Source organism: Haemaphysalis longicornis, unplaced genomic scaffold (assembly GCF_048455015.1).
Source record: "Haemaphysalis longicornis isolate Haplotype H1 unplaced genomic scaffold, Haemaphysalis longicornis Haplotype H1 scaffold_62, whole genome shotgun sequence".
Lineage (NCBI taxonomy): Eukaryota > Metazoa > Arthropoda > Arachnida > Ixodida > Ixodidae > Haemaphysalis > Haemaphysalis longicornis.
This window is the reverse complement of record NW_027526410.1, coordinates 1,359,559-1,372,413: the sequence shown is the minus strand read 5'-3', so window position 1 is coordinate 1,372,413 and position 12,855 is coordinate 1,359,559. Positions and strand designations below refer to the sequence as shown.

The 12,855-nt window shown below is 46.8% G+C and overlaps 1 long non-coding RNA gene across 1 annotated transcript in view; it reads right to left on the bottom strand.

Annotated features, from left to right (window-relative positions):
* LOC144144121 (uncharacterized) overlaps positions 1–12,629 on the bottom strand; it is a 33,310-nt gene extending 20,681 nt beyond the window's left edge. Inside the window, exon 1 of the long non-coding RNA XR_013317164.1 lies at positions 12,344–12,629. This is a non-coding gene — a long non-coding RNA (uncharacterized LOC144144121). The remainder of the gene's footprint in view (positions 1–12,343) is intronic.
* Between the last annotated feature and the right edge of the window lie 226 nt (positions 12,630–12,855).

Genomic DNA, 12,855 nt, shown 5'->3' with positions numbered 1-12,855 from the left:
GAGGCTCGATCACAGGTGCCTGTGTGGCAGCGGTGTAAGCCTTTAACTAATCAAAATGACCCGCATTGTCCTATTTAAACCACTCGCTTACCACAGATGCGGTGTAATTTAATTATGACATCTCTCTCTCTCTCCGTCTTTCTAGCACATTCAAGAAAGACCGCCTTCCACGTCTACGTTGCAGTGAACAAAGAGGGAAGCCACTTGGAGATACGTTCCCTCAACCTTGCTCATAACCATGACATCAGCAAGTACCTGCCACAGCAAAGACGACTACCACTTGCCCTCAAAATGAAGGCCAACTCTTTGTTGGAAGTCAAGGCTTTCCCGAGGCAAAACAAAGAGCGAAGAAAGCGTCATGCAAGAAGACCTGGCACCACCAACAAAAAACGAAGGAAGCATTACACAGCAAAATGACCCGGTGCGACCAGCCCCTTGCATAACCTCCTCCCGTACATGTGCAGATGTGCATATAAGTGACGCTCTTCACTCGGGCAACATAAAAACAGGCACAGTGATGGCTTTGACTGTCCAAGGGCTAGCACAGACCATGCCGAGAAAGAAGACAGTTTTGTTACTGTAGACAAAGAGAGCACGAAAGTATCTTCAAGCAGCCTTAAAGAAGTCAAGGTACCAGTGGCAATGAAGAAGTGTGGGCTCCCAAAAGGCCAGGTGGTCACAGTGATTGGCCTACCTAGAAAGCGAAAGCGAACCGGCCGTGCACAACCTTTCGCTGCACTGACTGTCAGAGCAAAGAAATTAATGCTCCTCACATGGTTTACAGGACCGCAGAAGGCAGCAGAAGCAGATGGCGGGTAAAGTGTTAGACGAGGACTGTGTTGAGCAAAGGCCTGAATGTATTCGTACAGGCATTCGTGACGAGAGTATTGACATTAACCTCGTTCGGCATTTCTTCAAAGATGATGCATGGGAAGCTGTGCAAATGGCAATTTTTGTCAAAAAACAACAAGACTGGAAGTGCAATGAGTGCGACTGATTTGGACAGCCATGACTCGATTTCCTGCGACTGGTGCCTGTGCTGGAGCCACGTGCCATGTGTTGGTCTTAAGCAAACTCCGAAAGCCAAACTTTGGAAGTGTCAACGTTGCATTCCCACTTAAACTTCTGAGTCCTTGTCCTTATGTCACTGTGTGCATGCCTTTTTCTTTGTTCGCAATCTGGATTGCGAACTGGAAGGCTGTGTACCAGCTTGGCAGTGGCGCACATCCCTGGAGGAGAGGTTGGCCATAGCTGAACACCTGGATTGCCAATGTGCCAGAGCCCGTGACAATATGAACATCACGTTAGCAGTTTAACTGTATACAGGAAGTCAGGCACTGCCCCAAAAGGCTTAATAATTAACCTCAAACCAGCTACCTCTGACCTCTCGCCTACTCACGAGGCAAACTGGCGCAGCGTACTACATAAGGCATTGATGGATCTTTTGAGAACTGTAATACAACATGATCAGTGTTGCCTCAATGCTCTCAAAAAGGAAGAAACCTCTCTACTTAAAAAAATTCATTTGACTACGGAAGAAAAAACTGCACTAGAAATGTTCAAACGGAACAAAACAAGCCATTTTTCCGCTCTTAAGGCAAAAAAGATGCTCCGCAACAGTGTTGATTTATCCTTATTCTAACCTAGCACATTATCTTCCAATAATAATGTACTCGAGCCCGACACTCTCGATAATGTAGTAAACTTGCCCACCATTACTCTTACAGAGGATGAATTGAGCGCACTAAGGTCTATCCTTTTGTCCCTCCAGTAGAAAATTAAATGAGCTGCAACTCTACAGGGATCTTGAAAATTTCTCACACTCACTCCGATTAGAAGAGTACTATCATGATGACCCCAAAGATAACATAGGACCGAGTCTTCCATCGAATAGCCATTGGACGCCACCACCACAACGTGACATATATGGATACGTGCATCAAAGTAGCGAAACTCCTACCGACTGAATCTAACTGGAAAAGAACAGAGGGCACTGGAAATCCTTAGCCCCCCCCTCTGACAATCATAAAGACTGCTAATAAAGGAGGGGCCATTGCTGTTATGAACCAAATGAATTATAACACTTAAGTGCAGAGGCAATTGGGTGACACGTCTTTCTACCAGCCCCTTACGGCTGATTCGACACTAGAATACAAAGAACGAGTCCGCAGTACCATAATTGAACTTAGGGATGAAAAACTGATAGACAAAAAAACTGCGCAAGCTCTTATTCCATTGCACTGCACTCCAGGCCGTTTTTACCTCCTTCCCAAAATTCATAAATTGAACAATACGGGCAGGCCCATAGTCTGGCATAGGAACCGTGACTGAGAACATTTCTAGCTATGTCGACATCGATAACATTATAAGGGAAATCCTGCCCACATTCAATTTGTACATAAAGGATACTACTCATTTTCTAAGTGAAATAAAAGACCTCACGATACCGGACAACTCCTTCCCTGTAACATTAGACGCAGCCTCTTTGTATACAAACATACCTCACGCGCGGGTGGAATCGAATCCGTCATAAGAGCCTACGAAAATTCAGAAGGGCACAAACCTGTTGACAGCAACACTTTGGCCAAACTTTTAACTTTAATACTTGAATTAAACAATTTTGAATTCAATAACCAGCACTACGTCCAAGTGGCACATCTATGGGGACAAAAATAGGCCCAAATTATGCCAACATATTCAAGGGAACCCTTGATACAGTTCCTGGAGAACTTCCCTTTAAAACCACTGTTTTACAAGCGGTACATCGATGACATTTGCTTCGTTTGGTCTCATGGTGAGGAAAATCAATAATTCATATCCAACTTCGACAGTGCTCACAGTGATATCTCATTTAACAGGATGGCAAGCTGGGAGAGTTGGTCCTGATTCATCTTGAAAAACAGGCGCGGAAAGACGTAGACGTAGGCACAGAAAGACGTAGCGCGTCGTCCTGTGTATTTCTCTTCCTAGTCTACGTCTTTCCGCGCCTGTTTTTCGAGATGATATCTCATTCTCACGTGAGTATTCAACTTCTACAATAAATTTCCTTGACGTGCAGATAACAACTAACGGACACAGACTGGATACTCCGGTGTACAGAAAACCCACCGACCGACACCAATACTTGAAATTTCACAGCAGCCATGTGAGACACTGCAAAACGGCCATTCCATACAGCCAAGCCCTACACTTCCACAGAATTTGCTCTAACCAAAATGACTTCACTTCTTATTGTGATCAGCTCCGCATTGACTTCGCACGACAAAAATACCCACTACCACTCATTGAAGATTCAATCAGGAAGGCATCAGAACAGGAGCTTCTAGCCTTATTAGTGGCAATAAAACCTCCAACTCGAGGTCACAAACCAATATGATTTTGACATTATCGGCATCTGGCCCAAACGTCAATGAAATTTTAAGGAGACACCCCAACATCTTGCTCCAGAGTGAAAGAACGAAGCACGTCATCCCAGACCCACCACGCGTGGTGTATCGCCAAGCAAGAAACATCAGAGACGTTGTAACATCATCTCGATCAAAAGAAACGAGTTTCACAGGTTCCACACCATGTGGAAAACCCCGGTGAAAATTGTGTCTGATGATGACACCAACAACAAGCGCTCAGAGCAGGGAATCTGACTTTTCCATGCAGATCAGGGGCAACTTTAATTGTGACACTGCAAATATAGTTTACCTCCTCGAATGTGGTGCTTCTGGTGCGCAATATATTGGACAGACTGAAAATTCTTTTAGAACTCGCATCAATAATCACACATCCATTGCAAAACCAAAACCTTATCTCCCCCTTTCAAAACAAATAAACTGTTTGAAACACCCGTTTGACCAATTTACGGTCTCAGTGCTCCAATAAGGATTTAAAAACCATTACGACAGGGAAGCCTGCTAATCATATCTGATCCACAAATACAACACTCTCACAAGGGGTATCAATGAGTCTCCAGGAAGGCTGTCATGCCTTCAAGCCTAGACCTTGTAGCGGCATGTATCGTATCTTACCACTTTTCAAGCTCTGGATGGTTCATCGTTGTCAACAGGCTTTAGTGCTTTCTGTATGCTTTAAACAGGGGTGAGACAGCTTAATGAGAATTGGGAGCAGTTTTTGGAGCAGCGAAATCTCGATTTTGGAGCAGAAGAACCTTGATTTGGAGCAGGAGAACGACATTTATTGTCACCTGAAGAGCCTAAACAATCAAATTTTGGGCAACTCGGGGGGCAAAAATGCACTTTTTAATCGGTTCTGTACGTACATAACATTGAAACACCCTTCCCATAAAGTTTTTTTTCTACCATAGTATCACAAGGTACGAACTGGACTACCAAACCATTTTTAAATTCTTAGGCTCTATGCATAGATAGCGTGGAGTTCCATTGAAAATATCGAATTGAAAAACTAAGCACTCGCAAGTAATTTTTAATAGCATGTGAATGCAGAAATTATTTCTTTTTATCCCCAGACTCGGCTTTGCGCGCAAGTGTAAGAGCCACAGCAAAAGTTTGCAGGTGGCAGCACGTGCGGGCCGTGGTCACGAAGAACAACCGGGTCCTGGACTCTGGTAATTACGCGAGGATTTGTTCTGCCTGTTCTGTATTTCGAAATCGGGGAAAATAAGAAAAAGCGGCACACTCAGGACCACAGACATTGGGTATATTTTCGCAAAAAACATTCACTCAAAGTTCCGCCTTGACAAAAATCTTCTTGCCAGTCCAATTTCATCACCTTTTTCCTGTCAAAGAAACCCGTAAAGAACCTGCTGACCCCACCACATACCACTGCTAAAAGTTAAATTCAAAGTAGCGTTTTTTTTTCCGCAAAAACTCAAACAGTGCCGCAGATACGTAAATGCAGTTGAGCATTGCGTTTGGGACCACCACCCATACAAGTCACTGTTTGTCGCGAGGCATTTTGGACGAGTGTGGGAACGGAACAAAAACCAGATCCAAACGATTGACACTTATTTTCACGAGCACTAAAGTCAACAAATGCGTTTCGCTAGGTTGTCAGCAGCTAAACAAGGGAATAAAACAAATGCGTACCCCCGCAACGATAATATGTTGTCAACGAGAACATGTTTTGACGCAACCCAATCAACCCTCAAAACACGGGGCGGTCGCTTGGCTTTATAAATCTGGCTGCCCCTTGTTGAAAATGCCACAACTGCATTAACCCGCACATTGCCTCACATCTTTACAGCAGCTTGACGTAACGTTTGCCCGAAGCACTTGAGATTCACCTCTGGAGTGTAGCTCCTTAAGTAGTCCACATAGCCCAAGCAGCCTTTGTTCGCCAGAGTAGCAAGCTCCGCTAACTCCTCGACGTACAGAGAACCCACCCACATCGCTTCATGTCCGCACTCTGCATCTTGGCATCCATAAGTTCTTTGCACCACTTTCCCCTTCCACTACTAGCCTAGTAAATAAGTTTTGGAAGTGTCTAGTCTACGGGCAACCGGGACAAATACCCAGCCCAAATTTTTGCAGGCACTTGCTTCACCTTGGCTTACAAAACCATGTGGCATTTCCCTCAAAAAAAAGCGTTTTCGTTATTCAGACATCACCTGACTTGCACAGTGTTCACGTGTTCTTTTAGCCCACTTTTGTTTTCAAAGACATTTTTGCAAAGCGGTATGTGCGCTGCAGTAAGATGCATCTTTGGAACTGACGTATTCTGTTTGTTGCTCTGGCTTTAACGGAGTTCTGCTTGCAGTATGTCGGCCAGGCAGTGCTTAATGTCAGTCCCTTGTGCTCCACCCGCGCTGTTGCCAGAACAAAACAACGATGCATCTGTGCTCACTGTTGGTGAAGGGCCTGAGCCGCCTGCTGCACTCGAACGGAGGATCACGAGATACACCACTGCACACTCCATTCAACTTTGGAAAAGGGACGCAAGGACTATCCAGGCGGCAAAAAAACGCAAGGGGAAAATTGCATTCAAGATGCCCGCAGCACTGTAGTACTACCAAGTTCAAATTTTGCTGCATCCACGGCGGCATGAAATTCACCAGCAGCCACAAGGGCGCACGCAAATCATCGTAAGTCCCTCTTCGCCTATTCCCAATCGTGCACTTCCAGGAGTCATCGATTTGGCCAGTACCAGTCTCGGTATAGTTCGAGTTCCTTGTGCATGCAGCAACTGAGCGTTAAGGAGTTCTTCGCACACACTGCACGACCTCTTTAACAAAGGCACCGAGTATCATGAATTCGCAGCTGCAGCGCTGACAGACGGACAGGCGCAGCACCAGGGCTGCACTCTATATGGAGGTGCAGAGTGTCGCAGGCCCTAACTGGTCCAGCCATGGCACAAAAATCGAGGAGAGCAAAGCATGTGTCGGTACCACCTTCAGTTGTGTGCTACAGCAGTAGCTGCGATATTCCACTGCCAGGAACCCCTACGTTATGCCCTCAGTGCTTGTCCCGCAGCTCTTCGCAGCATACATTCCAGGGCCGCACTTTTGCAGCTGGCCATTTGCACGCTCTAAGCATTTGAGGCCTTTCTGGTTTCTGTGAGCCACTGTTGTGATTGCGCTGGATTTAGAGCTCTCTTGTTGCCCCTCCTTTATTTACAGGACATTCAAGGACTGTTACATCAGCATTTATGTCGAGCTGTCTCAGATGCAAAATTCATATTGTCAACAAAATTTCCTGTGGCTGCAAACAAAAACCCGTAATTAAAATCTGCGTTGTCTGCGACAACCTATCAATGTATCCGGAAAATGGATTTGTCAGTGACGATGGTCGATTCACCAATTTTCATTTGGCTGAAAGGTGAAAAATCTTCAAAAGAAAGCCATCAGGGCAGCTGCTGCGAGAGTGTCCTTCACGAAGAATATGGCAGAACTAAAAGAGAAATTGACAAGCGAAAGATCCTCATCAATCAGTGAGCATCTAATGTCACTTCCGCCTCTCCAACAGCTAGCATTCAAGATGTCTCTGAAACAAATGGAAGCAAAGGGACCGCAGGGTGTGCGATACACCAGAAGTTGGGTGCTGAACTGCCTTCTCCTCCACATTTCAAGCCCCAAAGCCTACAATTTGATACGCAAGATGAATTTGCTTCCCTTACCGACTACAAGCCGACTTAACCAGGTGCTTTCAGGTGTACCCTGTGAGTATGGCTACAACCAAGTGGTCCTGAAAGCGCTTGAGGCATTCTTTTCAAGCAAGCGTGATGTTGAGAAGTGTGGTACGCTCGTGCTGGATGAAATCAAGCTGAGAGAGGGAGTGGACTTCAACAAATCCACGTACAAGTTTGATGGCTTTGTGGAGTTCGAAAACACAGGAGAGAAAAGCAAGGCCATCTTGGCTGACCATGCCCTTGTACTAATGTTCATCCCTTTGTTTCACAATTGGGTTCAGCCCATTGCCAGTTTCGCCACTGGGGGGGCAGCTCCTGGGGCTGAATTGGCCAAGATTGTTGTGGAATCAGTGCTGCAACTTGAGCGCCATGGTGCAACAGTCCTGGGTGTTGTTAGTGATGGTGCGGGCAACAACCGATCAATGTGGACAGATCTTGGCATATCTGGAAAGTTGCACCACCCTGTCAACAAGATTCCTCACCCGACGCTTGAAGACGGAAGGTTTCTTCATTTCCTGTGTGATGTACCCCACATCATAAAGTGTGTGAGAAACCATCTCCTGACACACACATATGCAAAGGTAATTCAAACGGGATTGCACAAATAGCCTACATGAAATTTACTTATGCCTTTCTTGCTGTTTTTTACCAGGCTGGCACCAACTGCATAAACTTCGAACACTACGTGCGCCTGTACGAAGCTGAAAAGGATAGCCACCTCAAGATTGTTCCGAAGTTCACGTCTTCGCACGTCAAGCCAAGCAAGCTGGAAAAAACGAATGTTAGACTTGCAACACAGGTACCTAACCGATGTCGTACATTTAGTTTTTATTCAAGTTTTCTAAATGATTTTTTGAACCTTTGTTTCAGTTATTCAGCAGGAGTGTCGCCATTGGGCTGAAGTTTTACAGAGAGCAGCGTGAGCCAGGCTTAAAGGGGTCCTGAAATACCTTCCGCCGATGCATGGATGTACATGCACCCAAATAAAGCAATGTATTTGCAATCTCCTCCCGCAAGAATTTTCTTAAAGCGATGAGTATTAGCTGAGAAATCGTAAATCAAAAACCGCGCAATATCGTCGCTCCGCGTTTCCTCCTCCTTTCGACTTACTCTCCGCTGTTGACGGCGCGCGAGCCTTGCCTCCCATGATGCTGCGCTCCGCAGCGGTGACGTACTTCCGCTATTGCGCTGCTCAGACCGTCGTCTGCTACGGGCAAGCTTTGTTGACACCATAAATCCCGCACGCACTCCGCTCAAGGCTGGAAAAGCGAACGAAAAATCTGGGCGCATGTATGCGGCGGCCTGGCCTTGCCCTTTCGCGGTGTACGTTGCTGGCGGCACATGACTTTTTATCGGCGGCGAACTCGCAGCCGCACGGGGAGGGTCGTGCGCTCGTTCCCTTGATGCACCGCGCACTGTTTATCCAAAAAGCGCCGTATCAGATGTGGCCCCGCTGGTGCCGGGTCTTATTTTGCGGCGGTGGTAATTCCTGCCGGCACAATGTGAAAAAGACATTTTGAACCGATACAGAACCCGTGCACAAAACGCTTCAATCATGTGACCAGTTCAGCTTGGGGCGACGCGTGGTGGAGAGCGGCAACGTTGGCAAAACATTCTCCGCCGCGGCTCTGAGCTTTCTAGCGCTGGAGCGAGCGCCATTTCTTTGACAATCTCAAACATCGGTTGCCTTGGCAACAAGGCACAAACCGCTCCAGAAGTCAGTTACGGTTCCGTGATCCCGGTTCAGCTTGGGGCCCCACCTCGCGACATGTGGTCACTGCAGGCGTACCACCCACTCCTATTGGGAAGTGCGAGATGCGTTTGGCATTACAGGAGGCGATGGTGTGTGTGTTGTGGACGCCTTTGTTTCGCGATGAAATGCGACGTTGTGCTTCTGCGGGTGGATAGTTCTTCCCATGGTCTGGATAATCTTTCTCGAGCGACGTACGACTCAACCTCGCATGGGGTATGTGCAGTGTGCGTGGCTAAAAGCCATCGGCTTGTGCACCAGAGTTAAGTGACTTGCTGTTCGTCCCCGCAAACCGCGCGCGAGGTGAGTACCGAATTTACGACGGGCAGGAGGCAACCCATCCTCTGTCAATCGTGGTTCAGACTTTCAACGCATGTTGTGACGTTGTATTCGTTAGAAACGCATCTCTGGATTGTTTTGAAGCTGAATAAAATGTATGCGTCAAACCCGGGCATTCGGCTCAGGGCGTTCTCTGCGATTGCACGAAAGAAGTGCCACGGGGCTTGAACGCTTTCTTTATGGAACGTACTCAGGTAAGAGAATATCCATGTCGTGTTATGGCCGTGTTGCATTCAATACAAACGGTTAAGCGTTTGTTTACACTTGTTTCGTTTGTCGTAAAATGTCCAAGCACTCCGACACTCCCCTGGCAGATCAGCCGGCGAGCCGACGCTGAGCAGACGACTCATCTCTTTGCCGGAAGAGCGTGAAAAAGCCGCCCAATAGCAGGATGTCTAGCTCATGACGAACATCTGGGAATCGATGATGTAGACATGTGAAGATGGCGGCGTCCAAAAACACGAAGGAAAGGGTGAGAAAAAAACGACAAACTTTGCAACAAAAGTGCGAGCTTTCCGCTGCGTGTAAAAGAGTAATACTTGGCACAGAGGACGTTGACGACCCAATCTAACGGTTGCGCTAGTTCATTTAGTGTGCTCAAAATGCCTTTCAGGGCCCCTTTAAAGGACAGTGAGAGAACTGAAATGTTCACGATGCAGGTTAACGACCTGTTTGATGTCCTCAACGCCAAGCACCCTGCTACCGGCATCCGTAAGAACTCGCCCAAGATCAAGGTAATGGGTGTCCTTATGCTTATTGTGTCATACTATGAGTTAAATATATTTAAGGGGGCATTTGTCTGCCATGCTACAGGTGATAGAAGACTTCCTGGTCATGCTGAATGAGACCGAAAAGAACAGCATTGAAAAAAACACAAAGCTGTTTGCATCTCAGTTGACGACGGAATCTCTTCGAGTCACGTTGATGTCAGTTCTAGACATAATCACCCTGCTTCTTGACAAGGATGTGAGATATATGCTGACTGCGAAATTGAACCAGGACCCATTGGAAGTAGGTATTTTTTAGGATTCATTTTGGTGTAATTTTGCATTCCTTGTTTTGCTCTTCACACTAACAGTTTTTTGTCTCCCCAGCGCTTTTTTGGAGTCGTGAGGTCGTTTGGTGGGGACGAAGATCACCCTACGATAGTACATTTTGGCCAAATATTCAGGCTTTTGAGCCTGTACACTCCTTTAAAGATGGCGACAAAAGGAAATTGCAATGGCGATGCGGATCCTGTTCTGGTCACCATGGAGGAGAGCCTGAGCTCAAAGAGGCTGGAAGTCCTTCATCAGAAGAAGGAGCGAGAAGACAAGCTCAGACAGCTCATGCACAACATTGTGTTGGAGAAGCTGCCAGAAGAGGATGCAAACCAGCACGACTATGGTCGACCAACTCCACACGATGCTGCTCTGTACTACCTTGCAGGATACGTGGTGAAGAAAGCAGAAAAGTTTTCGAGCTGCGATGACTGCAAGGTCACTCTTCTTGCTACAGATGACGTACCACCTGCAGCCATTCTGACAGAGATGCGGTCTTTTGTTCCAGGTGCCCTCCAGCTGCCATCAAAAGACTTGACGTCACTTCTTACCCGCGTTGAGAGCGCCATAACGGAAAGAACAAGGGACAACGTAGTGTTTGGAGACCTGTTTCGGTGCATTGTCAGAGATTTGACACAAGGACACAGCCTTGTACAAGTCGGATGTGGTGTGCATTCTGAAGAGCTCTCTGCACGCATCATAAAGTTTTATCTGGTCACCCGCATGCATTTCTATGCAAGGTTCCTACGGCAACACAAAGACACAAGTGTGCAAGTTAAAGTTGCCAGGAAGCGTGCTAAGCTTTTGTAAATACCTGTTAGAAAAAATGCGCTTTGTCTGGACTGCAGCAATGCGAACAATTACTAGGATGTTGCTTTCATGGACCAGTTTGTTAACCAGTGTTATGGACCAGTTTGTTAAAACATCTTGTACAGTACTGTTGATCAGTGTGGACTGAAATGGAAGACCAGTGCATTTATAAATAAACCGCTGGACGAAAGCTTGTTCATTCTTTGCCTGCCAAGATGCATGAATCAGCGTTTACTTTGCATGTGATTTGGTCCTGCGAAGAAAAACCCTCACAGACTCTTAGCCATTTTATTCCAAATCACGAGTGAGAAGCAGTGGGAGGCCACGCTGCTCAGCACCGACCCTCTTACCGAGGTCTTGTGTCACTAGCCCAGGTGGTCGAAGACGCTGCTGGGAACAATTAATCCTACCGTCGCCGTAAGGACACTTAAGTAGACAAAAACGGTCCCACCCGCGTCATGATTACGGGCATGGATGCCACCTCTTATTGCAGCATGAATCGATGAACGTTATACTAATGCAGAATGTGTGTTCTCTCACCGGCGCATTTTCGGAGAGTAATAAAAAAGAAAGGCATGCGCAAAAGCAGCGAAACCATGCGAAACGACAGATGGTTTCCGGTAGCTTCGAACTTGTTACTCGAAAGCATGTCGCGCTTACATGCTTTGATACAAGTATAAAAGGAGCGTCAGTGGCTAGGATGTGTTGCAGTGATGTGTTTGTAGTTTTCCATCAGGTTACGCGTGAAGAAACGCGCTTATTCGGCGCCCGTATAGCGCTTAGCAGGCCCAGCAGCTGAGAAAGCTGGATCTCGATGGAACGCTCCCGCCACCTGTCGGACAAACTGAAAGTGGAGACACCGCCGAAGCACGGCGTCGGCGGACAGTTTGGCAACTGAACCTAGTCTAGTAACGTTGATGTCAACCTACTCCACAACACAACAGGAAGTAACGCCCATGCATTCAAACATCACAAAACAGGGCTAAGATGCCGCAATAACTTTCTGATACTGACTGCCGCAATAACTACTGATACTGACAAAAATTGAAGCAAAAAATAATTCAAAAAGTGGTTGCATAACGGCAGTCGGTATGAGCAGATCTGCGAGAACTCGACTCACGCCCCAGTTTTACAATAAACTCCCTACAAAACATTGACCACAGCATATTTTCCGACAACAATGCTTTCGACTTGATGCATCAACCCTCGAAACGCGAGGCGTTTGCTTGGATTCACAACAGCGGGCTGCGCCGCAGTCGGCAACGCGCAAACTTGGTTGACAACTGCACTAACCCGCACAATGCCTCACCTTGTTTACGGCGACTTGCAGTGGACTAGAAGGTAGCTGCATGAGCAGCCGAGATTTTGGTGACACTGGAGTAGAGGCCCACATTCAAGGTCTCTGTCCGCCAGCGTAGCAAGCCTCGCTAACTCCGTGACGTTGAGAAACCACCTGCATCGCTTCTTGCATGCACTTTGCATTTCGGCCTCCCTAAGTTATTTGCACCCCTTCGCCCTGCTACTGCTCGCCATGGAAATAAGTTTTAACCGGCCAAAGCGGCCCGAAAAACTTTTTCAACCACGCTGTTGTTCCGTTATGGTCACGTGCTATCCCTTTGAAGCAGCTTCCAAGGGGCTTGTCTTGGCACAATTAGCCGATTAACCACCGAGTAAAAACGTTCACACTGAATTTATAATAAATAGGTGCAGTGTAGTCGGGCTAGCACTAGTGCAATAATAACATATTTTGTTTAAATTAGGCAAAAACTGCAGTAAGTTAACTATTCGTTTGTTTGGGACCTTCTAGGTCACCCGCGAATA